The 26,085-nt window shown below is 37.7% G+C and overlaps 1 protein-coding gene across 4 annotated transcripts in view; it reads left to right on the forward strand.

Moving 5' to 3' along the window:
* The first annotated feature begins 961 nt into the window (after nt 1-961).
* Nucleotides 962-26,085, forward strand: part of BTBD7 (BTB domain containing 7) — an 86,855-nt gene continuing 61,731 nt past the window's right edge. For 3 of the 4 annotated variants that reach the window (XM_063089863.1, XM_063089866.1, XM_063089865.1), the window contains exon 1: nt 962-1,151. The gene's annotated coding sequence lies outside the window, so the exon portion shown is untranslated. The other variant, XM_063089864.1, reaches the window with a different exon arrangement.

Consider the following 26,085-nt stretch of genomic DNA (forward strand, 5'->3'; position numbering starts at 1 on the left):
AATGGTGCCTGGTGACCAGGGTCAGGATGCCTGGATTCTAGTCTGGGCTTGCCCACTTGTTAATGCTGCCTGAACAAACAACTTAGTTATTTCTGAGCCTGTTTCCCTAGCTGTAAATCGGCCGTAATAATAACTGTCCCGACTACCTCAAAGGGTGGTTTCGGCGTTCAAACGAAACCATGTATTTAACGGTGTTTTGAAACTATACGGTGCTCCACAAATAATATAAAGTGCTTTTGTCATCGCATCGCTGAAATTATTGCGAACTCCCAAACAAGGGGTATCTAGGGGAGAGCGACTTGGCTCTTTCACGTGGCGATTGTGCTTCCATCAGTCTTGTCCTTTGTTTATGGGGTTATCTTGTTGAGGGAAACTTAAGTGTCTCTAAGATTTTTTGCAAACCTACTATAAGACTAGGAAGGTAGTGGCTGTAAGAGCACCACGCAGACAAGTGCTTAAGACACACTGCCAAGGAGGCACCGAAAGGCCGGGACTGTCAGAAAAGACTTTCCCGCGGAAGCGCAGTTCTTACAGAGCGACGCCTGGTGTGCACTCAGTGGCGGGAGGCCGGCGCCGAGCGGAAACATGAACTGGAAGAACTAGTCGTCCCTTGGTGTAGTTATTACGGTTCCATTCTGATACGTTTAGTAATGTGTCACAATTCCCTGGAATAAGCAGGATGCTGCAACAAACTCTAAGCTCCGAGCAACCCGACGCACAGCTCTCAAGCGACTAGCAGGAAGACTGCGCGCGCACCCGGCTCCCGCAGCTCCCGTTTCCCGCGAACGCGCCTTCCCGGTCCGCCCCGACGCGCGCGCCGACGTCGGGCCACGTGACCCCAGGCGGGGCGACGGCGGGGGCGGGGCGGAGGTCCGGGCCAGCTCCGCAGCGCCGCGCAGGCGCCCCAGGGCCACGCCGAGTCGAGCCCCTCCTGCTCCCTCTAGGAGTCAAAATGGCGGCGAGGGGAACCTGGAGCAGTCCCGGAGCCTGAGCCGCTGACAGGAGAGGAGAGAGCAGCGGCGGCAGGAAGAGGATGGCCGGGGGTGCTGGCGCCGGTGCGGACGGCGGTGCTGGTGGTGGCGGCGGCGGGGGCGATGGCAGCAGTCCCAGTGGCGGCAGCAGCAGCAGCACTGGCGGGAGGAGCCTCCGGGGTGAGTGTCCCTCGGTGTCTCTGAGGCTGTGGAACCGAGGCTCTGCCCAGCGCGGCGCGGGGCGTCCCCGAGGGTAAGGGACAGTGCCTGCGCGTGGGGGCGCTGGGGCTGGGCCGCCGCGGGAGGCGCTGGGGCGCGGGGCGGGGAAGGCGGAGTCGTCCGTCTGGGACTGAGGCGCGGTGGCGCCCGACCGGCCGGTCCCTGTGAGCCCCTCGGGGCGGGCTGGGCAGCGCGCCGCTGTCCCGGGGGCAGAGGCGCGAGGTGTGGCACTCTGGGCGGGGAGAGCAGCCCGAGGTGGGCCTCGGCGACGGCGGCCCGGTCGGCTTTGGGATCCGGCTCCGGGCTCGGAGGGGCGGGACCCGCCGCTCCCAGGACGCGGGGAAACCGCTCCCAGACTCTGGCGCGTGTTTACCCGAGTGCGGGGCTGCAATCGCCCCGGGGTGGGCGTGGGAGCGGCTGGCCGGGAATTGCAGAGGGAGGAGGCCTGTGGACGGCTACTCCCAGGGTGAGAAGTTGGAGTGTCCGGGTGAGTTACTGGGACGGGATAAAAGTGGAGTTGAGCCCTGACAGGTTGGGAGACAATACTGAGTTTTATCAAGAGGAGGCTGTGCTCGTTAGAATGCTTGAATGACAAAAACCGTGCGGTTTTCAGTGCCTTATCATTTGCACGGTTGTTTACCTTACCCCCGAGAATGAGAACTTTCTCACGGTTTTTGGAGAGGAGTGTTGTTTCTGCTTTGAACTACAATAGCACCTCTTCAAGTACCAGCACAGATAAGAACTTGTGCTCTGGAGTAGGCCTAATTTACAGAAGCACTCTCGGTTATCTTTACCAGAGCACTGTTTCCTCCGCTAAAACATCTTATTGTAATGAGAAAATAGGCATTTTTACAGAATTTCTTAGCTTTTTCAACTAACAGAATCTTTTGTCTCTGAATAGCGTCCATTTCTTTTAGATTGCTGAAATAAATTGCTTTCTTCCTGAAATGTGGAAGAAAGATTTGAAATTGCTTTACAAGAATCATACATTGTTAACAGCAGCTGTGATTAGACTTGTCTTGGAATTTTGAAGTCAGAAAAGCCTTTAGACATCTGGTGTGACTATTGTTTTAGAGCCAGGAAACTAGGCCCAGAGAGGTGTGTGACTTGCCATGGGTCCTATAAGTGGTGAGGGATTAGATGAAAACTAGGACCTAGGCCTCCCTAAACTCCCATTTAGAAAGCGCTTTTCACTACACTCTTGAGCTTATTATTTTTCATTGATTGCATTCTTCAGTACCGCTATGCATCCCCATCCCTAGGTCTTTGTGCAATAAAGGTGAAAGCAGAAATGAGAGAGCCTCTCTGATTCTGACAGCTAACCTCAGATAACTAATGATTTTTTTTCTAAACTGCATTTGCTGAAAACTGAGTGACATTTCATTCAGAGTTTCCATAGGCCCATGACTACATTTTCACCCAATTATAGCATGGCTCATTCTTGTGTGAGTTTAGTAAAACCCATAGGTCAATATTCTGTCCCACAAAAGCTTACTACCCTACTGTTGTGAGACCCAACACCAGCATTAAAACAAGTTATTTGTATCAAACGCTCATTTTAGGATTAAAAACACCCGTGGTGTTTTTTAGGGGATACTGCCTAGTGTCCATGTATCTTCTTATTGAGTCACAACAATTTTATTTGTAGTGTGTCGCAGGTTAGCCTTCAGAAATAAAATAATGCCAGATGATTGTGATTTCATATTCTAGTCACTGAAAATCACACATCCAAAATTACACAGGTGATTATTGGAAATCTGCTTTGTGTTTTATATTATATTAGCTCTATGGGAGAAAGGAAAGAAGTGTATTACATAGACTTTGCCTTCAGGTTCTTATTGGAAAGATAAGATGTACCCACATGAACTAACCTACTGAATTCTACTAATACAAAGAATTCTGTAGGTATTCAGGGTAGAGAGTGACGAGTGAGGCAGTAGGAGTCTAAAGAACTTCCTGGAACACTTAGGACTTGAACTGGCCTCTGAGAGTTTAGACTTACAGAAAGGTTGGAACAGTTACTTTGTGAGGGAGAAGCAAGAGTATAAATTGAAGATTCGCTTTGGGGGGAGGGGAATAGAGGGAGTCTGGGATGAGCTGGCAACTGAATTTCCTTGGGAGAAAGTTTTCTTTAGGAAACATCAGACAGTTGGAAGGTTATCTGTCTGTAGAAGTGCTGAATTGAGTAGATTTCAGTTTTTACTTTCTTTTGCAAGGTATTTTCTTTGAAAGTTTGGAGGCCAGGAATCAAGTGATAAGCCAGCAAGGTGAACCTGTTAATGATCTACAGATTGAGTTAGAATAAAGAAAATGGAATGAACCAAGGAAGACAGTAGCTGTTGTAGTCACCAGTGTGAAGAGTTGAGATCCTAGACCAGGATAGAGTCAGTGAGAAGAATTGCATGATAGGTATATTTGTGTGTGTGTGTGTGTGTGTGTGTGTGTGTGTGTGTGTGTGTGTGTACTTATTGTGGTAAAATACACATAACAAAATTTACCATCTTAACCATCTTTAAGTGTTCAGTTCTGTAGCATTAAATACATTCACATTGTTGTGAATACAACCAGCACCACTGTCCATCTGCAGAATTCTTATTATCTTTCCAAACTGAAACTCTGTATCCATTAAACACTAACTCCCGTTTTCCCTTACTCCAGTCCCTGGCAACCACCATTCTTGTCTGTCTCTATGAATTTGACTACTCTGGGTACTGCAAGTAAGTGGAATCATACAGTATTTCTCCTTTTGTGAATGGCTTGTTTAACTTAGCATAATGTCTTCAAGGTCAATCCATGTTGTAGCATGTATCAGAATTTCCTTTCTTTTTAAGATTGAATACTGTTCCATTGTATGTATAGTGCGTACCACATTTTGTTTATCCATTCATCCATCCATGGACACTTAAGTTCCTTCCACCCCTTGACTATTGTGAATAATGCTGTGATGAACATGGGTGTAAAAATATCTGTTGGAGTCCTTGATTTTATTTTTTGGGGGTACATACCCAGAAAATTTTACATTCCCATCAGCAGTACACAAGGGTTCCATTTTCTCCACATCCTTACCAGAACTTATTTCCTGTTTTTTGATGATAGCCATCCTAATGAGTGTGAAGTAGGATCTCCTTGTGGTTTTGATTTGCATTTTCCTAGTGATTAGTGTTGTTGAACATCTTTTTATGTGCTTGTTGGCCTTTTATAGATCTTCTTTGGAGAAAAATCTATTCAGGTACTTTGCCCACTTTTTAATCAGGTTCTGTTTTTGTTGAGTTCTTTATATATTCTGAATATCCCTTATCAAACATATGATTTGCAGATTCTGTGGGTTATGTTTTCACTGTGTTGATAGTGTCCTTTCATGAACAAAAGTTTTTAATTTTGATTAAGTCCAACTTATCTAGCTTTTCTTTTGTTGCTCGTGCTTTTGGTGTCGTATCCAGGAAATTGCCAAATCCTGCATCATGAAGCTTTTCCCCTAAGTTTTCTTTCAAGAGTTTTATAGCTGCAGCTTTTATGTTTAGGTCTTTACATGTGGATATCCAGTTTTCTCACTAACATTTGTTGAAAAGACTTTTTCCCATTGAATATTCTTGGCACTCTTATTGAAAATCATTTGACAGTAAGTGTGATGGCTTATTTCTGGGCTCTCTAGTCTATTTTGTTGGTCTGTAAGTCTGTCATTATGCCAGTACTACAAGGTTTTAGTTACTGTAGCTTTATAGTAAATTCTGAATTCAACAAGTGGGAGGCCTCCACTTCCTTCTTCTTTTTCTAGACTGTTTAGGCTATTCAGGATCCCTGAGATGCCATGTGAATTTTAGGATGGATTTTTCTACTTCTGCAAAAAATGTTATTGGGATTTTGTTAGGGATTGTGTTGAATTTGTAGATTGCTTTGGGTAGTATTTACATCTTGACAATATTAAGTCAATTCATAAACACAGGATGTCTTTCCATTTATTTGTGTCATTAATTTCTTTCAACACTGTTTTTTACTTCTCAGCGTAAAAGTCTTTCGTCTACGTGGTTAGGTTTATTCTTAAGTATTTTCTTCTTTTTGATGCTATTGTAAATAGGATTGTTTGCTTAATTTCCCTTTTGGATTGTTCATTGTTAGTGTAGAAGAGCACCTTTCATTTTGTGTGTTGATTTTGTATCCTGCAACTTTGCTAAATTCATTTATTAGTTTTAAAAGTTTTTAAATGTAATCTTCAGGAGTTTTCTACATACAAGATCATGTCATCTGCAAACAGTTAATTTACTTCTTCGTTTCCAATTTGGGTGTCTTGCTTCTTTTTCTTGCCTAATTGCTCTTGTAAGACTTCCAGTATGACTATGTGGATTAGAGGTGGTGAAAGTGGGCATCCTTGGCTTCTTCTTGATCTTAGAGGAAAAGTTTTTAGTTGCACTATTGAGTATGATATTAGCATGGGTTTTTCGTATATGATCTTTATTATGTTGAGATAGTTTCCTATGTTCCTGGTTTGTTGAGTGTTTTAATACGTATGTTTTAAGAGAAAAATCATTTGTGGATGCTGAAAGAGAGAGTTTCTAAAGCCTGATAAGTGAGAAAATTCTGGTGTCATTGGCAGAATGATGTTGTCAAGTTGATGTTTTAGGCATCGTCTTTGTACATTTGCAGGCCTATTTTAACTGAAGAAAAATAGTACTACAGTTTCTCAGTGGAGAAGACTGACATTAATAAAATAATCATACAAGCATATATGCCTGGATAACTGTAGTACAGTTTTGCTTACAACTATATTCTCAGCATCTAGCAAGAGTGCCTGGCACATAGGTGCTCACTGAAGTTATTAATTGAATCAAGAAGCAGAAGACTAAGATTTAACCCAATAACGTAAAAAGCATATTGTTTATAATTTTTTAATAGAAAAGTTTTTATTTTATTTTAAACCATCTTCCCTGTTAACCCAGTCTTGGTACACTGGTAATAAAGTAAAATCAAATTTCTATACTGTAGAAGGAATTAGGCAAGTGACTTTTTCTAAAACAGGCATCTTTTTAAAAGTGAGGTTATATTTTCTTTTTAAGTTGATGCTAGTGGAAGTTAATTATCAGAATCCAGAATTTCAAAAGGAGGCATAATTTAGAAGAAACTTTTCATGGGTCTGCTGACTCCAGATTTATAAAGAAACGCAAACATTCAGTGCCTCATTTACTTACAAAACAAGTTCAAAATTTTTTTAGTGCGAGCTGTGGTGTGGTTCACTTTAATGCAATACACAGAACATCCTTTAAATCACATGATTCAAAACAGTTCCCTTTTTTGGGCATTGTTGGCATTTTCAGATATAGTTGCAATGTAATGGAACACTGGACTGGGAATCAAACCTCCATTCAAATTCTGACTGCTGTTTATAGTTTTATGATCTTAAGCAAGTCACTTAACCTGTCTGAAGCTTGATTTCCTTATCTGTTAAAAAAAAAAAAAAGTATAGAAATGTCTTACTTAACAGCTTTTCCACCTTGTATGTATATTTTTATTCCATCCTTTCCCTCTCTATTACCACTACCTTATGAGTCTGGATTGTTATTGAACAGCCTACCAGCTAAGTCTGTGCTTATTCTTCCACTCTCCCACTCTGGGTATTCTCTATATTACTACCAGAATTATGTTCCTAAAAAACCCAATTGGAGCATATTACTTCCCGACTTTAAAAAACCTGTGTTAAGGGCCGGCCCGTGGCTCACTCGGGAGTGTGTGGTGCTGATAACACCAAGGCCATGGGTTAAGATCCCTTTACCGGTCATCTTAAAAAAAACCAAAGAAACCTGTGTTAACTTCCCATTGTCTATAGGATAAAGTCCAAACTCACAAGAGTTTGTAGTTTGTGTCCAACCTTACATTTCCCATCACCAGCCATAGCAAGCTGTTTCTTTTCCCCTGTGTTTTTCATGTGTTTTTCCCAGTGCCTATAGTTCTCCCTCTTCTTTGTCATCAACTCTGTTAGCTGCCCATCTAGTATCTACTTTCCTGACAGAAACCTCCTTTTGTTCATGCATCCAGGAGACTCGGAAAAGGTGACTCATCATCACCTTCAGGTAGATTTTGGTTAGTACAGATCAGTCAGTTCATGGCATTTCCCTGTAAACTGTTACTTGTCCTTGTCAGATTGAGGGTAAAGAGACATTCCATTTCTGGGGAGAAGCCACTGTTGCTACCAGCAGCTATCTTGTGACCACAAAAGATGAAGCATTCCTTAAAGATGGCAGAGCAGAGGGGTAGAAGGGATCTGGGTCCTTGACAACATCATTTAGCCACATATTGTACTGCGTCTGTAGCCTTCCATACCACAGGACTTCTCATAACAGATATATTTCTTAATGTTTAAGACAATTCTTTGGAGTTATTTGCCATTAAAAATATCCTGATCGATACAGTCCTCTCTGTTCTTCAAGATCTAGTTATTTTACCCTTACCAATAGTCATACACTCCCTTGGTACTTTGGATCACTCTTCTAGCCCTTATTGCAATATATTATAATCACTTGCTTGTATGTCAGACTCCTCTACATGACTCTGTACGCTTTGTTTGAACCAAAGCAGACAGGATGTAGCACAGTGTCTGATGCATAATAGGTATTCAGTAAGTGAGTTGTTAGGATGAAATAATAACATGAAAGAGTGCTTCGTAAGCAATTTTTAAATAAACATGAGGTGTGTTATTACCTTTAAAGTGAAATGGAAAAATCATTTGACCGGACATTGTTTTTTGCATTCCCTTCACTATTTTCTAGAAATTTTGACTTAGGTAAAAAATATGACAGTCTCCTCTGGCCATGATCCCTTATAAAAGGAGCAATAATGAATTATGCTATTATTGTGCTATTTCCTTCCTTCCTTCCTTTTTTAGGGGAAGACTTAAGTGCCAGAACTAACTTCAAGTATAATGTCCCTTTTCCCTGTGTTTTGAAATTATACTTAGTTCTTTTTTTAATCTGGGATTCATTTGTGAATTATTCTTTAGAGAGAAATTGCATAATATGCTTCATAAGACCTAATTATTCTTATCTTCAGACTTTCCCAAAATATTTTTTGCTTGCTCGAGACTAGACATGAGAATTTTCTTGTAAGCAAAAAGCTTTGTGGCAGAACTAGATAAGTTTGTAGCAAATGTTAATAATAGCTTATAACAGATAAGTCTCATTACAGGCTTAATTACAGAGTCATAGTTCTGTCATATGCTTCAACAATAATGTCTGACAAGAAAGGGAGGATGGGGACAGAAGGAGAGTTAAAATTTACAACTCAGTATACTTCACCATTCAAATAAATTAAACTTTAACATAGCATTTTGTAGTTTTCAAATCAGTGAAAAGAGAAATAGAGTATGCATTTGGAGATTTGTAATATCATGTGTTGGATGATTATGAAAGGACGTATTTGTCATATTTTGCTATGAAGAAGAACTTTCTTGTTTTGGTGTCTCATTTTTTTAGCTTTCTACTTTACTAAGGCACAGTTAACCTCCCTGTGCCTTAGTTTCCACAGCTGTTAAATGAATAGTATCACCCTTTTCTAGGTTCTTGGTTGACTAATTAAGGAATCTATGTGAAACACATAATACGGTGTTTAGAGCATAGATGCCCAGACATTTCTCTTTTTTTCCATCAACTTTTCAAAAATAAGTGAATTCCTTTAATAAAGCTGTTTGGATTTCAACTTTTGGTTATTTAAGCCAAGATCTCTCTCCTGTATTTTGTATATATTTTTTATTTCTTGCTGGCTTATTAATTCTTGAATAAGAAAAAGTCTGCTACTTAATTCAAACAATAGTACATAATTTTAAAGAACAATAACAAACAACACCCTCTCTAAAGTCCAAACTCTTTGTCATGGATCATGTGGCTCTTATCTGACTGCTGCCACAAATCCTTCCCACGGTACTCTATATAAAATTACTTTTATTTCCTCAGTGAACCAGGTTTTGTTCTCTTCTTTGGCCTTTACATGGTTCCCTCTGCTGTTTGAAGCATTATTTTGGCATCCCTCCTCCCACCCCCTTCACTGTTATCAAGAAAAGGGAAAAGTTCACACTTTTTATTGTCAACCTTAGGTCTCACCTCAAATAATCACTCTCTCCACAAGCTGGTAAGGTAGACACTTTTATTATCATTAGACGCAGAGAAGATAAAAGGTTTACCCAAGCTCATACAGTTTGCAAATGGCAGTGCTATATCCAAATCCAGCTTGGCTCCAGAGTTCTTCATCTCCACTAATCTATGCTTCCTCTGTATTGTAATCGCCTATTTACTGGTTTGCCCCATTAGACTTTAAGCATCTTTACAGCAGAAATTATCCCTCGCGTGTTTGTCGTTATATCTCCATGTGCTTAGCACATAGTAGGTGCTCAGAAAAACAAATGAAAATTCTCTTGAGAGCAGAGAGCATGTTTTGATTAAATTTCTCAGTACCTTTAACATAGTACATGTGTTGGTAGTCTTTTCCTTCTTATGATACAAAGTAAAATTTTAATGGTCAAGTTAATTGTGGCTTAGGGCCGGCCCATGGCTCACTTCGGAGAGTGTGGTGCTGATAACACCAGGGCTGCAGGTTCGGATCCCTATATAGGGATGGCTGGTTAGCTCACTTGGCAGAGCGTGGTACTGACAACACCAAGTCAAGGGTTAAGGTCCCCCTTACTGGTTTTTTTTTTTTTTTTTTAAGTTAATTGTGGCTTTGAAATATAATGTACTACCCACCAAAGAGAGTTACAACCCCATTTTTTATAACTGCTGTTAACTCCTTTTTGCCCTATATAATATCACTTTGCAACATTAAAAACTGGTGCTTTGTAGGCCTCCTTTTCACCTTATCCCTCTGCAAAATGTTAAAATGCAGATTATTTGTAATTAGTTTCTAAAGGGTGTGTAGGAAATTTTATAAAATAAAATTACACTAGCAGATGGACTCTATATCAGTTAACCTTTTAATAGATGTAATTTCTTTTTTTTTTTTTTTTTCCCTGACCAGTAAGGGATCGCAACCCTCGGCACAGTGTTGTCTGCACCACGCTCAGCCAGTGAGCGCACCGGCCATCCCTATATAGGATCCGAACCCTCCGCCTCGGCGCTACCAGCGCCACACTCTCCCGAGTGAGCCACGGGGCCGGCCCAATAGATGGAATTTCTGTGCATATATTGAATTGTTTAAAAGTTTCCCATATTTTAAACCTTGACTGTATCACAAAAGATAAGTGCTTTATCTGTATCGATAGAGTGGATAATGATTTAAGGCCTGTACATTGTCTTCATGTGTTTATCAGAGAAGTCATTATACTTCAATAGACTTTTCAAATAAAGCCGTGGAGGTACTTCTAGCATTGTGCTGTAATTCTCATCAGATCTCTAGATAGAGAACCAGAACAATCTTTTTCTTCCATGAATGTTCTCATTTTGCCAAAGACATTGCTTCTTTGGTTAATCTTTCTCTGTTCTTCATCCTTCATATTCTACTACATGGTTTCTCAGCCTTGGCACTATTGACATTTTGGGCCAGATAATTCTTTGTTGTGGGGGACTGTCCTGTGCCTTGTACAATGTTTAGTGGCATCCTTGGCCTCTACCCATTAGATGCCACTGGTACCCTCTCTTTGCTCTTCCCCAGTTGTGGCAACCAAAAATGTCTCCAGACATTGTCCAGTGTCCCCTGGGGGGCGGGGCAAAGTCATTCCAGATGAAAACTACAGCTTTACTAAATCATTCCTATCCACTTACCCATTTGTTTTGCTATCTTCCTCTTTCTCTCACACACATCTTTTCACACTTCCACATTCCTCTTTACAACTGCCTCACTTCTCTATACCTTTTTACAGCCATATTTTAAAAAAAGAATTATAAAATATCTGCTCCCTCCAAGTTCTCACTTCCAGTTCATTTCATCTCTTGAATTCTATGAGACCACATTGTTTTCCTCTATCTCTTTGACTGCTGCATTTTGGTCTCCTTAATCAGCTCTTCCTAGCTGGACGATGGCATTATCTTTGCTTCTTTCTTATTCTGTCTTTTCTAATCAATGCTTAGGCCTTCTTTTCTTGCCTCATTTCCTAGCGCTTATATGTTGTCCATCATAAACCTATTAGTTCTTTGTTTGGGGGGGGGTTAAATTTTGTTTTATTGTGATGAGAACACATGAAATCTACCCTCTTAAAAAAATTTTTAGTGTACAGGACATTATTTTTGACTATAGGTCCAGTGTTGTATAGCAGATATCTAGAGCTTATTCATCATACTTAACTTTATGCCTATTGATTAATAACTCCCCATTTCCCCCCCTCCCTAGTCCCTGACAACCAGCACTCTACTTTTTGACTCTAAGAATTTGTCTATTTTGGATAGTCACTAATCAGTCTGGGTAGTGACCAGGCCTAGATAGGTACTTCATGTAAGTGAAATTATGCAGTCTGTATTTGTCATTCTGTGACTGGCTTGTTCCATTTACCGTAATATCTTCAAGGTTCATCCACGTTGTCACATATTTTCTTCTTCTTTAAGGCTGAATAGTGTTTCATTGTATGTATGTACCACATTTTCTTTATTTATTCATCTATCGATGAACATTTAGGTTGTTTCCACATCTTGGCCATTGTGACCTTTTAACTCTTAGGCTGTTCTCTCCTGAAATGCCCTTATCTACTTTTCTCCGTGTTTAAATTTTAACATCCTCCAGGGACCAGAGCAAATGTCGTATTTACAAGAAAGCCTAATTACCTTCCTCTAACTTCCATGCCATGTTTATATTTTTTCTCTCTGTACCCACTTGTATCCTGTGTGTTATTTTTGTGGATGAAATATGTCCTCCAGTAGACTGTACGTTCCTTTTTGTATCCCTAACAGTACCTGGCTAAGTGTCTTGCACATGGTTGGTTTTCAGGTAGTTGTCAAAGGAAAAATGAGGTGGTAGGGGTAAAGTGGAAAGGATTTAGTAAAAACAGTGATGATTTGAGAAGTTGCAAAAGATAGGAGAAAAAGAGAAAAAACAAGGAAAATTCAAAACTGAAAGTGGAACTTTTTAAATAGTCTCCTTTCTTGACATCTGTGATACGGATCTTTCCTGATTTCATTCTCCATTTCTAAGCATTTTATTAAGGATCCATTATGAGCCAGGTATTCTTCAAGGTCCTTGGAATACATACTTAACAAAATAAGACACAGTCCCAGTACTCTAGGAACTTAGTCTGTTTGAGGACATAGAAATCTTAAGTAATTGCCATTACAGAGTGATAAGTACTGAAATTAAAGTACATCCAAAATTTCCTGGTAGTACAGAGGAAAGAGATGATTTCTCAATTTGGAGTAAACCTCATTCAAATGCCACTTCTTACATGCAGCCTATCCTGGTCACTACCCAGCCTGATTAGTATTTTCCCACACATTCCTTTATTCAGTTCTCTTCCTTTTCCAGCCCCCAAATCATCAGCATTTCCTGTGGCTCATCATTCAGCTTTCCTTTCATTCTTCTGTATCCTTTTACTTAGAAAAAGATTTAGTTTTGAGACTTCACCTGTAACTTAAATTTGTTCTAGCTCCAACAAAACATTTTTTATTGTGAAATAATATACATACAAATAAGTATATTAAACACATTTAACTTTTCTTTTAACAAATTATTTTAAAACTGACACCACCCTGGCCGTGAAATACAACACAGTAAGCATTCCAAAAGTCCCCCTAGTGCCTCTTCCCAATCACAACCACTTTCTTCTTCCTCTTAAAGGTAACCACTATTCTGATTTTTATGGTAATTTCTTCACAGATTTTTAAAAATAGCTTTGTACCTGAATACCAATGAGATATTTATCCCAAAACAATATTGTTTCATTTTGAGAGGCTGAAGAAAAGTGGTAGAGGAAGACATTTCATGGTATTCCATTTTGTACCTGTGTTGGGATCCCCAAGACCACCCCCAGGTTTGGTGATTCACTAGGAGGACTGAAAGGATTCAACATGTAGTACGACTCATGGCTAAGAGTTATTACAGCAAAAGGATACAAAGCAAAATTACAGAGGGAAAAGACTCATGGGTTAAAGTTCAAAGGAAACCAAGCACATACTTTCAAGAGTCTTCTCCCAGTGGAATCGCACCAGATGCAGTTAATTCCTCCAGCATCCACTTGTGACAGTAAGAAGTGTTGTCTACCAGGAAAGCGCATTAGAGATTCAGTGCCCTGGGTTCTTATTGGGGTCTGGTCACATAGGCACCGCCTACCTAGATTGTCCAAAAATTCCAGACTCACTGAAGGAAAGCAGGTATTCATCATAAACCATATTGTTTGCACAGTTTACACACAGTAAATCACCCTTATCAGGTAGTTAGGGAATGGAGGGAACACTTCCAAAATTCAGGCTCCCAGAGACCTTGTAGGGCCAACCTTGCAGGCAGCCTTTCTAAGGACAGCAGTCTCAGGCCTGCCATGTTAACTCTTTTCTGCACGGTATCTTTTGATTTTTTTTAAATTCATAATTTAAATTTAAAAAATCAATTTTTATATTGTTATTTTCTTTCAAAATGTGTCAACATTAGCCCAGTGTAAACCTGCCTCACTTCATACCTTGACTACTATAATATGATTGAAAGTAGGAACACTGTACATGGCTTATTATTGATTTTTCTTAGAACAGTTTCCGTGATAATTGGGAAAGGCTGAGTTAAGCACAGTTAAACAGATTTCTTAGCTGCAGGACTCTGAACCTTTTGCAGGGATGTGCTGCTGCTTATTTTTCCTGCCTCATCTCACATTATTCCTTCCTCCCACCCCGTTCGCTTACTTTGTATCAGCCACCTTGGCCTTCTTTCTGTTCCTAGAATTTACTAAACTATTTACTCTGCCTTAACTCCCCAGCATCACCACCACCTCTGTCAATAAATCAAGTCCATTCTTTTTTCAAAGTAGCCTGTGCTTCTCATGGCATTTATCCCAATGTATAACTTATGTGATTAGTTGTTTAAATGTCTATTTCTCTTACTTGACTGTAAGTAACATCAGAACCAAGACTGTTACTCGCATAGTGCTGGGTGTATAGTTGGTACTCAAATATTTGTTTAATGAATAATTCTGCAAAACTGGGCTGTAACAAGTGATGTTTCCCAATCTAGGATTTTTTCTCCCCAGGGCTCATTTCAGTATGTTTGTAGGACTGGTATTCTGTAGAATACACTTTGGGAAATAGTGTTATAATTTATTGTATAAAATACATGTAGAGTATGAACAGGAGGTAGGATTTGTAGCTAGGAGTTTATGCTAATTCTATATTCTTGGTTGAATCTCTGTTATTTTAGGAAAATTAATTTGCTGGTGTGCTAGATGAATTAGACTAGAAGCAGAGACCAAGTTTGACTCTTGTGACAATTCAAGAAAGAGATAATAAATAATTAAGTTGGTCTAAGTTGTTCACAGTGGGATTGGTGAACCAGTTTGATAGAAAGGAGAAATGCCTGCAGTTTTACCCTGGATGCCCAGCGTGTCTTCAATAAAAACAAGATATTTGCATAGAGAGGACTAATTGAGTTTCCTCCCCCATCTTTATCTTTCAAACATATTCATATTTATTGAACGCTTACTATGCATCAGGTACTTTACAAAAATTACCCTTTTAGGGTTTGGTATGTTGAGTTTGAGCTTCTGATGGGACATCAAAGGTAAATAATCTAGCTGGAAGTTCAAAATTTAAGATTGGAGCTTGAGAGAGAACATGAGACAGGAGTTCTTAATCATCAAGTAATTTATTCTTATAAAAATGGTATCAGTGATGTTGAGTCATAGGAGGGAATACAGAGAAAAGAATGAAGACCAAGAGCAGAGCCTTGGGGCAGCCCTTGTTTTAGTAGTAAAATAAGATGGACTCATAAATGGAAAAACTGACCATGTGGTATTCTGAGGGAAGAGAATGTTTCAAGAAAAGTAAAGGTTTCTAGATATCATGGAAATTTTCAAAGAAGGTAAATACTGAGGGGGGAAACATTCAACTTGTCAAGTTTCAATAGGGATAGGTTTGCAAATTCCTATCTCTAGCTTGATTTAAAAGGGATTAAGAGGTAGGATGTTGAGAAATGAAGACCAGAAGATAGATGATTTTTTAAAAATTGGGTGGTAAAAGAAAGGAGAGGACTGAGGTAGAATGAATACTTCTTTGGCTTCAGTCTTATCAGTGAAGTAGGAAACAAGGTTATCTGCTGAGGGAGGTGACTGTGGAAAAGATTTGGAACAGCTGTAGGAGGAACTCCAACAAGAATTAAATGAGATCGTGTTTGAGATGTAATGAAAATAGTGGCCATCTCTCTAATACTGAGGACTGAAGCTTAATTATGAGTTTAGTCAAATCTTAATTGTCTATATTATATAGGCATTTTCTCAGTTTGCCACAATAAAATTATGATCCCTTTACCATCTTGAATATGAACTATTTCTTCATCTCTGCTCAATTGGTATGTTAAGAGAAAGCAAACATTCTTAGTATTCCGTTCATGCATTCAGCAAAATTTATTGAGCACCTGCTGTATGCCAGACACAGTTTTAGGCACTGCAGATACAACCGTGAATAAAACAAAAACCCTGACCTCGTGTAGTTTACCTTATATTGGGGAAGGGAAAGAGGGAACAGAAAATAAATTAAAAATACATGTTAGTTTCACTCCTAGATATATACTCAAGAAACATGGAAACATATGTCTACACAGCTTGTACTTAAGTGTTCATAGCAGCATTATTCATAATAACCAAAAGTGGAAACAACCCAAACACCCATCAATGGATGAGTGAACTAATGAATAAAATAAAAAAACAAAATGTGGTACATCCATACGATGGAATATTATACAGCAAAGAAAGAGGAATGAAGAACTGATACATGCTACACTATGGATGAACATTGAAAACATTATGCTTAAGTAAGAGAAGCTAGTCATAAAAGACCGCATATTGTATGATTCCATTTATATAAAATGTTCAAAATAGGCCCATCTATGGAGATGGAAAATTAGATTAGTCATTGCCTAGGGTTGGGGAATTGAGGATAAATGGGGAGTGACTGCTAATGGGTATGGGGCTTCTTTCTGGGGTGATGGAAATGTGAAGCTCTGTGAACGTTAAAAACTGTTGAATTGTAAAAACAATTTTTTTTCTTTGATCTTGAAAAAACGAGGAAAGTTGATTGTATCTGAGGTCATGTCAGCTAGAAAAGAGAAAATTTAGTAGCAGCTCAATTGTCTTAATTTTTTAGAGGTTTGGTACAAATTGATTTCATTTTCTCTCCAGAAATTAAGAAAAACATGTATATAATAAGGACTGCTTGGGGAATTCTATTAACACTGACAGTCAAATTTTACATTAGCACAAGAGAATGCCATATGTTCCTTAGGAATCAACAAAGATGCCACTCCTCAGTGTTGAATTGTTTAGTGTATCAAATCAAACATGTAAGAAGGAATTGTGAAAGTTTAAATATATACATTTCTTAAAACAAGCATGTCAAATACTCCTAAGTGCTGTATATAAACCAGAGCAGTATAAAGAGCACAGAGTGCTGGAATAGGATTAGGGATTGCTGTTTTATATATGCCTGTCATGGAAGACCTCTGAAGGTGACAGGACATGAAGGAATGAGCTATTCAGATTTCTGTGTGAACAGTTTTCCAGGCAGAAAGGTAGCATTTACAAAAGCTTTGAGGTGAGAAAATGCTTGGCATGTTTTTAGAACAGCAAGGAGGGTAGTGTTTAAAGTAGAGCAAGCAAAGAGCAAAATGATAGGAGGTGAGTTTAGAAGAGATTACATAAGCATAACAGAATTTTGATAGTATAACTACTAGGGAAAAAAATCTAAATTGTAGATAACATATTTGCAGTTCTGGGAATTCGTCATATTGCTTGGTGCCTTTATCCCAGGAAAGCTCAGAGTTGGCTATGTTAAGAAAGGCATTTTTCAGGGGAAAATTTAATAGTACTTTAATTTTATTTTGAAATTGCTTAACTCTGTTAGAACCATTTATTTGTGTTTGCATTAAGAATGGAGCCAAATAAAACACTTTTGGCTAATATTTGAGTTAAAACTTGAAATGTGGCATAGATTTATAAAAATGTTAAGTATGAGGAAGCTATTGAAATTATTATAGTATACTTTTTTCTGTATTTGTCATTTGTATTTAATTTTTATCAGTATTTGATAACCTGCTTAGCATCTTAGTTTCTGTGTTATTAGCTAGCATTCATTTGCACTGTTATACTTTTTTAGGATTTGAGGCTTCAAAACCTTTAACAACCCTTACTTATCTGCTAAACTTCTGGCAACCTCAACTCAAATAATTACTTATAAAATAAACACTTGCAAAATTATGAGTAAGTAAAAAATCAAATTAAAATAAAAGTCTGAATCCCAGAAATATAGTTATGACAAAGCTTACATACTTTATTATTACTTGAGGATGGAGATTTCCTTACTTATCTTGACATGGTGTTTGGTCATCTGATCCTTGGCAGCCTTCATTTATTTTCTAGATTGCAGTCAGAGAACAGAAAGGCCATAATAGAAGCTTACAGAAAGCAATTTAGAGAGGGTTAATGTCATATTTTAGATGTCAGACCTGGCTGAAGAGAAGTATCTACAAATAATGGAGAAAAAACTGTCAATTAAGCATAGAGATCTCAGAAAATTCAGTAAAAAGACAAGCCTAACACTGTACAAGACAATGGCTGCTGAAAGTATCCTACAGTTATCTGGAAAATTTATCCATCTCATTTCCCAGCAATACCAGGTAACTGAGTTATATTTGTATTTAAAATTTAATAAAAATTGTAAAATTAGTGCACTGAATTAATAACTGTGCTATCTTTTATTTATTTATTTATTTTTTTGCAGCCAACCGGTACAAGGATCCAAACCCTTGACCTGGATTACAAGGCTGCACTCTGACCAACTGAGCCAACTGGCCCGCCCTAAACTCTTTATCTAAATGGTCACCCTTCTGCTCTGATTGAAGAAAGTTTACCCGCATAGTCTAATTTGGAGATTACATTACAAATTAAAAGAACTTTCTCAAATATTGTTCTAACTACTTACATATTTATGTATAAATTTGTTTTTTGATATAAGAATATTTACAAGAAGCATGAAACGCAGAAGTTACAAAGAAAAAGACTGACAGAATTGAGTATATAAAAAATTTAAACATTTGTGATAAAAGCCATCGTAGTTTTAAAAGGCTAATGTGAATATTCTCTGACATTTTTTTGTATATATATTTTAATATATTTTTTAAATTGAATCATAATTGATTATACATATTTTTGGGATTCAGTGTTGACATGTTGATCAAATCAATATTACTTGTATGTATATTATTACAAATTGTACTTATTCTTTATGCCCCTTGTCCAATCTCTCCCTATCCTATCCCTCCCCCCCCACCACTGATAACCCTAGATTTCTTCTCTCCCTCTGAAGGTAATGGTTACTTGGTTGATTTGTTGCCTAGATGATCTGTCCAATGCTGAGAGGTGTGTTCAGATCCCCCAATATTATCATAAAGCAGCTGCTGCTTCTGCCACACTGGAATGGGCTTTGTGGAGAGAGACATCCTTTTCTTTGGTCTCTGCTGGTGATTCCTTGATCAATGCACTCCAATGGCTGGTTAACCATCTGCATGGTGATTGTGATGGCTAGCCAGTTTCGCAGCAGCCATGGTTACTGTAGTGGCTATGGTGGGCCACCCACATGGAGGTGATGTTTTTGGCATGCTCCTTGGTGCTGGTGGTATGCCTGGTTGTCGGCAGGGGGTCTGGTCCTCGGATCTATGCCCCAGGCACCCCGGCAGGCCAAGGCGCTGGCAGTGTGCCTGGCCTGGAACTAATTTTTTGTCCTTTGCTTACTTCTAAAATGGGGGAACTTCCTGTGGGAACCAGTACTTGAGCTGTGTGGTTGAGCTAAATTGCTGCTTTACTGCTATTTCCCTAGGGAAGGCTTTTTGTGCAGCTCAGGGTTTAATGGTTGACCTTATAGGTACTTCTGGCTCTCCAGAGACCCAATGCACCTGGGTTGTACAGAAACTCTGATCAGGGCCTGAGTTTTTTCATCAAACTGCACCCCATGCAATTCTGCATTCCTGACCAGTCTCCTCTGAGTGGTCCTGCGGTGATTGGGGGATGGATCAGTTGTCCTTGCTGTGTCCCAGTGTTTTCCAGGGGCCCGTCTCCCCCACCACCCATGCTCCAAACACTTCCCATGGGATGGGCCCTGCACCAGTCCTTTGCAATGACTCACTGGCCTCTGAATGGCTCCCCTTTTTCAGCTGTTCTGGCACCTTGCTCCTGCATGGGTCCACGGGAACCCTATTAGCAGTCTCATTGTCCTGGGGGCCACCAAGGCCCTCTTCTCCCCTGCCGCCTCCAACTATCTCCATCTGAGGGACACGGCTGCAGCTTCTGCCTGCTCCTGGTCCATGTGCTCAGCAGCTCCGGCCTTAAAGCAGCCACAGCCCAAAATGCTTCAAGCATTTTTTCTTTTTCTCATCATGGTTTCTCCTGCCTTCATGAACTCCGTAGATCTCTCCTCTTCCCCTGAGCTCCAGAGGCCTTCGCCTTGCTGGTGTTACATTTTTATAGCTGTTAATTGGTTGATTTGTGGGAGAGAGTGACACTGGGAACCATCTATTCCGCCATCCTGACCCGAACTCCTCTCTGTTGACATTTTAACATTAATAATAGAGAGTGTCACAAATTAATATAAAAAGAACAGCCATATAGGAAAATTGCCAAAGAATATAAAAGCAGCATAGGTACTAATAAATATATTAAGAGATTCAGTTTCACTAATGACATTAAAATAACAATAGAATTCTTTTTCCTCCGTCAGATTGCAAATATTAGTAATACCCAGTGTTTCGGATATTTTCATACAAAGTTGATAAGAGTTTAAATTGCAACTTTTCTGATAATTACATGTATAAATTAGAAATAGATATACTCTTTAACCCAGTAATCTTACTTGAAATTTATTCCAATGACACAACTTAGAATGGGCAAAGATATATGTAAAAGAATTGCAAGCACTGTTTATAATGTTGAAAAATTGGATATGACCCTCAATGTGGAGTTGGTTAAGTAAAATATGGCATATCTACACATTTAAAGGGTGAAGTAAAATTTTGTATATGGGCATGTTTATGCAACCCTGACATACTAAGAAATGAAAACAGCTTTTTACAGAACTGTCTATAAAATATCCCATTTAAAACTGTTTAAAGTTAATTTATATCAAAACTCTAGAAAAGTAGAAATCAGATTGTTAGAAGTTATCTTTGTGGGGAGAGAGGCAGATTTTAGAAAATTGTCTTTCTCTGTACTCTCCTCTGTGTTAGAAAAAAATTAAATAACAAACGTGTATTACTCTCATAAATGAATAGAAAAAAATAAAGATTCTGGGGTGGGTGGAGAACACTTAGCAAGTATGCTGTTTGCCTGTTATAAGCTGTTCTATTACTTTAAAAATTCTTTCAAGACCCAACAGTGCAAATCTCAGCTTTTCAATGCTCAAGTAACAGAAGGCAAAAATATTTCTAAGGAAATGGAAGAGGAAGAAATAGACCATTAAGATACTAAAAATTACTTTTTTCAGGTTTTTAATAAAGAATATGAAATTACTTTTTTTTTTTTTTTTTTTTTTTGTCGTTTTTTCGTGACCAGCACTCAGCCAGTGAGTGCACCGGTCAGTCCTATATAGGATCCGAACCCGCGGCGGGAGCGTCGCCGCGCTGCCAGCGCAGCACTCTACCAAGTGCGCCACGGGCTCAGCCCTGAAATTACATTTTAATTTGTAAAATAGCAAAACTATTGGAGTGAGAGTGGGAAAGAAAAAGAAAGCACTTTAATAGTGGTACATGTGTACTGTCACCAAATAATACAGTTAGTTCTCTATTCAGATTAGGTACCCCCTCTGAACGTGTTCTTAAGAACAGAACGACTTTTTAGCACAAATGTAACAATTAAACATAAAAGTTGTGTGTTTAAATCCCTAAAGTTCAATGAAACCATGTTCTGTAGTCGTTTTTCTTTTTGGCAATTGACCGGTACAGGGATTGAACTCTCGACCTCGGTGTTATCAGCATGATGTTCTAACTAACTGACCTAACTGGCCAGTTCCTGTACTCTTTATTCAAAAGAAATACGTGGGTATGGAGAAGAAAATTATTTGATTAATAATTGGGAGCCCTGTAGCTAATCATCATATTTGGAAACAGCCCTTAAAATATTAAATTTAAATTTAAACTAATTCACATATCAATGTCTAGTAGTAAGACATTTGTGACATGGTTCACTTTCATTTTTTTTATTGACAGTTTACATTGAATATTTGCCATATCTGTTCTTGAATAACCTTATATATTAATATGTTAATTTTAAGTTTTAGTATACATCTGAATGCATAAGTTTTCACATTTAGGATTTAATATAAATTTAATTTTTATAAATGAGAAAACTACATTTAAAAATTATTTCTAATAATGAGTATTTCCTTTAATGGTTCTTTCACTGGTTTGGGTTTTCTTACCCTATTTAAAATGATCTTCAAGGCTTCCCTAATGACTTTTCCTAGGTTGTTCAACTCCTTTCAGATTATCTTTTTTAAATCATTTAAACAACTGAGACATAAGTTTCAGACCATGCTAAATGTGCATTGATAGCAGATGTTTTATTTAAGAAATATTTTATAACTAGAAACAGTAAGAGAACACTAAGAATATACAGTTTCATTTAGAAGTTAATCGAAAGTTCAGAAACCTCCCACTCCCAAAATCAAACTGTAAATCTCTTCACTAGAGCCCAAAATACTAAGAACCAGACTCACCTCCTCATTTTTTGCATTCTTTCCCTCATTTTCTAGCTTGAGAAATTCTTATGATTACACTTAAAAGAATATTGCACAGATTAGTGGAATATGATGTACTTTTATATTCTTTTAAAAATGCATTTTTAATAGCAGAAAAAAGTATCAGCAGGGGACTGACAGCTGTTTTGAATTATGAAAGATTATATTAGAAAAAGCCCACATGAGCTAATAAGATTCTCGGAAGAAAACTCTAACAAGTAATTTTCATTCGCAGTAATGCAATGGAATTATATAGAAAAATGCCAATTTAAAAGATATATTCATTTAATATTAATAAAAATGTTTTATGATGACCTTTTTTGGTGGGGGGTAAGGGAAAAGACTATTCTTATGAGTGATCTTGAGCTACTAATTACAGATACACACTCTCTTATTTATACTTTGAAATCCCATTTTTGGATGGAGGGGGTGAGACAAATTCATTTGATGCCAAACACTGACATGACCTGGATTCATTATGCAGCAAAACCTGTCCTAAACTAACATAGCTTAATCTAAATATTTAATATATTTTACTGCAAAATATTAATTTGTTGATTATGGGATGCTGTGCCAGATTTCACTGGGGATATTTATATAGTATACAGTAATGTTCCGTGTACCATATTACTTTCTTTCAAAAAAAATTAAAAAGGGAGAAAGGGAAAAAGTCTGAATCTTAGAACATATTTGTCTCCAAAGGTTTCTACTTTATTGGTAGAACTAAGATTGAAAGTGTAGTATGTGATCACTCTATAATTCAATTCTGTAGATAAAGTTTAATTATGAAAAATGTGGGACAAATATGTGAAAAGTAGAATAAGTTCACTGATTACCTGTATGTATTAACTGTAAATAAAATTTATGTTACCTAAAGTTAGATCCTGGGGGAGAGAGACAGGTGGAAGATGTTACTAGCTAATTTCAGTATTGCTCATAGTAGGGAACCAAAGGATAGTAGCCAGAAAAGAAGGAATTTGTATTATATACAAGTATAAGTAAAGTTACCTATGGGGCAGAGAGGAACTAAGATAGAGTAGACAGAAATAGCAGCTAAACTTTGGATATATTCTATTTTGTAGTTTCAACTTTAGACCTATTTGAATATTTTACATAATTATGTAACAAAGTTAAATTTAAAATGTAATAACTAAAAATCAAAAGTAAAATGAATCTTTATTTAAAGGAATTTTTTTAATCAAAACATTGGTTGTACATATTTATGGGGTACAGAGTTAAATTTCAGTACATGTATATAATATGTAATGATCAAAACAGGGTATTTAGCATATTCATCATCCCTAAAATTTATCATTTCTTTGTGATGAGAACATTTGATCTCCTCTCTTCTAGACATTTGAGAACATAGAATAAATTGTTAATAGTAGATACTTAGCACTACTGTACACCATTAGAACTTATTTTTCCTTTCTAGGTGTAATTTTGTGTCCATTAACCACCCTCTCCTTATCCTCCCACCCTCCTTGCCTTCCTATACTCTAGTAACCACAATTCTACTCTCTGTTTCTAAAAGTACAACTTACAAATCTTATAAAGTGTATTTCCAGTTGGTGATATAATCACACAGAATAAAATATTCCAAATGACTTACATACCACAGTAATTTGTAGGATATCCCAAACTGAGTAGATCCTATGGGTAAAAAGAATTGAAAAAAAAAAAAAAATGAAAGAAAAGATTTTTTTATTCATCATGTTGTTGATGGTAGTGTTGATATTTTTATTTTCAGGCTGTGTGTGTACATTGTAGGATAAAGTAATGAAAAATTATGTAGACAGCATTGGAATAGAGGGTTTTGGCATGTGAGAAAGGAGAAAGAGATATAAGATCAATGAGATTAAGCTGAAACCCTTTAAACCTGAATATGAATTGGAAGCATCAGTATAAACTGATGATATTTGTGTGTGTATCTGTGTACATGTATATACATATAGATATGTATGTACATAATTTCTTAGCTCTGTGTACTGAAAAGGCAGTGACCACCCTTAGCACCCAGATTGTAGTTTCTGAATACCATTACCCACTAAAAGGAATTAGGGCTCCTTTAAAGAAATGGCTGGTTCCAAGGCTAAATACAGGATATGCCTGGAGTAAGATATAACCCCAGAAAGTAACGAAGCTAGCAGAGCTGAATAGGGTTGTGCCATAAGGTCTCAGGAGCCAATCTGAGTAAGCTTCTACTGTCCAAAGGTGGGACAGTTTGAACCTCAATAAGGATAACTACAAAGGATTGAAACATATCAAGTAGATTTAAATCTATGAATTCATAAATTTTTTTTTAAAAAACTCACTGATTATCTTTAAAGAAAACTGGAAAACTAATTGTTACTAATTGTTTTGAAAGTTAGTAAATAAAGGTAATGAGTCATTCTTTTATTCTGCCCTTTCTGTGTAAACTGTGCATCAGGACAACTGAATAGTTGATAAGTTCTCTTACAGGACTATTCGAGCTAATAAATAAAGAAGGAATAATAGAATATCACCCTTTTGCAATCCATTATGAATTATTGACTCTAGTTAGTGATCATTGATGACTGTTAATATCACAGAAAGAGAATCTAGAAGACATTTGTACTTACTGTTGGAAGTACATACCACAGGCAGCCTTGGAAAAAAAATTTTTTTAATATGAAAATGAGCCTGAGCTTAAATAAGTCTCTAGATCTAACTATCCGTTTACAGCAAAAACAGGGGTCAGAGGAACATATTAAACTACATCGCAGTGATGCATTTGGCAAAATCTAACTATGGAAAACTACAAGAAAACCTGATTTCTTCAACAAAAAAAATTGCAAGGGTGAAAAAGATGGGGGGGGTAGAGGAACCTGTTAAATGAGAGCTAAGAGTCATAGACCTCTCTACCTTAACTTCGTCATTCAGAGACTAGAGAATGATGCCTGTCCTGTTGACATGGAAGATTTGGTGTGAGAATAAAATGACAATGCGTGAAGAAGCACTTAGTAAACTATATGTCCTTGCTCTAATGTAAGATAGTCCCACTACAGTCATTAAAAGGAACTTTACATCAGGGGGAATGTTTTAAAAAAGGATATCTCATTGTTTTAATTTTTTTTTTTTAATTGTGGTTGAAAATACATAATATTTACCATTTTAACCAGTTTTAAGTATATGGTTCTGAGATTTTTTAAGTACATTCATATTGTGTGCAACCATCACCATCATTCATCTCCAAAATTGTTTGATTTTCCCCAACTGAAACCGTGTACTCATTAAACACTAACTCCCCAGCCCCTGGCAGTCATCATTGTATTTTCTGTCTCTGTGAATTTGACTACTCTAGGTACTTCATGTAAGTGGAATCATACAATAGTTGTCCTTTTGTTGTTGGCTTATTTTATTTAACGTAATGTCCTCAAGATTCATCCATGTTTTAGCATGTGTCAGAATTTCTTTTCTTTTTAAAGCTTAATAATACTTCATTCTGTGTATGCATTACATTTTGTTTATCCATTCATTTGTCAATGGAAACGAATTGCTTCCACCTTTTGGCTATTGTTAATAATTTTGCTATGAACGTAGGTGTACAAATATCTATTTGAGTCCCTGTTTTCACTCTTTTGGGGTATATACCAACAAGTAGAATTGCTGGGTTATATGATAATGCTATGCTTAATTTTTGAGGAAGCAGCATGTTTTTTTATAATTACTTTATTGCTTATGTAATTTGAAACAGCTCAAGGGTCATATTTGAGGCTGTATGTACACTGTGATCCATGAGTCTTTTTCCTAGGAAATGTTTTTGTTTCTCCAAGTACTAGTGCAATTTTTAATTCACACTCTTCTAAGAGGCTTAGACTATAAACAAGGAATATGGATCCCAAGAAACAATTTTTGAACTGAAAAGCTTTAAGAATGATTACAAACAAGTCTTTCTTACTTTGTTTATTTAAAAAAAAAACAACTGATTTTATTCAGTTTTTAGCTTAACGCCTCCCTAAGTGCGAGGCACTGTTCTATGTGGTGAGAATTTAGTG

The sequence above is a fragment of the Cynocephalus volans genome, chromosome 3, assembly GCF_027409185.1.
Source record: "Cynocephalus volans isolate mCynVol1 chromosome 3, mCynVol1.pri, whole genome shotgun sequence".
Lineage (NCBI taxonomy): Eukaryota > Metazoa > Chordata > Mammalia > Dermoptera > Cynocephalidae > Cynocephalus > Cynocephalus volans.